Source organism: Otolemur garnettii, unplaced genomic scaffold (genome assembly GCF_000181295.1).
Source record: "Otolemur garnettii isolate 467f Iridium unplaced genomic scaffold, OtoGar3 scaffold00019, whole genome shotgun sequence".
Classification (NCBI taxonomy): domain Eukaryota; kingdom Metazoa; phylum Chordata; class Mammalia; order Primates; family Galagidae; genus Otolemur; species Otolemur garnettii.
In genome coordinates this window covers 3350314-3351516 of record NW_003852414.1, presented here as the reverse complement: position 1 = coordinate 3351516, position 1203 = coordinate 3350314, and the positions used below count along the sequence as shown (strand labels likewise).

The 1203-nt window shown below is 46.8% G+C and overlaps 1 pseudogene; it reads left to right on the top strand.

Annotated features, from left to right (window-relative positions):
- The first annotated feature begins 425 nt into the window (after window positions 1-425).
- LOC100950193 lies at window positions 426-963 on the top strand (annotated as a pseudogene).
- The last annotated feature ends 240 nt before the right edge of the window (window positions 964-1203 follow it).

The following is a 1203-nucleotide window of genomic DNA, read 5'->3' as shown; positions in this document are numbered from 1 at the left end:
GATTTTAGCACAGTGCCTGGCACAGAGGAAGCCCTCAGTGAATTTTCACGGCTAGTATTAATGTAGCCAAAACTGTTTGGGCTTCCTTTGCTGTTCCATGTACAGTATCTGCATTTCCCCCAGCTTTTTTATGTCCCTTCCCTCTTTCCCACCACATATACCATAGAAAAAGTTTGCAATTGTACAGAAGAATGCTGTGAAAATTACCCCTTTGTTCGGAAGCCTTCAAGTCTGCTAGGTTGAGCGCGACCAAGTTAGTGGGACGTGGAGGAGGAATGCGTGAGCTGGGATGAGGAACCTTGAGGGTAGGAAATACTTCAGAAGTCCAAGTAAGAAGCATGAACCTCCTTCTGGCTCAGAGGAGGCCAAGATGTAACTTTCTTTGGTTGTCCGAATCTGGTTTATCTGATACAGCTGCCTCTACCATGCCACCTAAGTTCAACCCCAACAAGATCAAAGTTGTGCACCTGAGATACACCAGTGGTAAAGTCAGTGCCACCTGGCTCCCAAAATCGGCCCCCTGGGTTTGTCTCAAAAAAAGGTTGATGATGACATCACCAAGGCAACTGGTGACCAGAAAAGTCTGAGGATTACAGTGAAACTGACTATCCAGAACAGACAGGTTCAGACAGATGTGATACCTTCTGCCTCTGCCTTCATCATCAGAGCCCTCAAGGAAACACCAAGAGACAGGAAGAAACAGAAAAACATTGAACAGAATGGAAATATCACTTTCATAAAATTGTCAACATTGACAGACAGATGCAGCACCCATCTTTAGCCAGAGAAGTCTCCGGAACCATTACAGAGATCGGGGGAATGCCCAGTCAGTGGGCTGCCATGTTGATGGCCGCCACCCTTGTGATATCATAGATGACACCAATAGTGGTGCCATGGAATGCTCAGCTAGTTAAAAAGGACAAGGGAAGATGTTTCAGTAAAGGATCATTTGACACTCCTCCCCTGCCCAAAAGAAGCATGAACCTGGCAGGCTCAGCTTCAGGACAGAGGGTGGAGGACAGATGGGAAGAGGCCCATGCTCACCTCTTTGCTGTGGGTGAGGGGGGCTTTCCCTCTCTCTGGTCCCATTGCCAATCCAGGGTCATGGCCATTGTCTAGAATGATTTGCTCTTGTTGTTTCAGCAATCAACAGCCTGAATTGTGCTCCTCTCACTAAGATTAGGAAAAAAAAAAAATCCAACT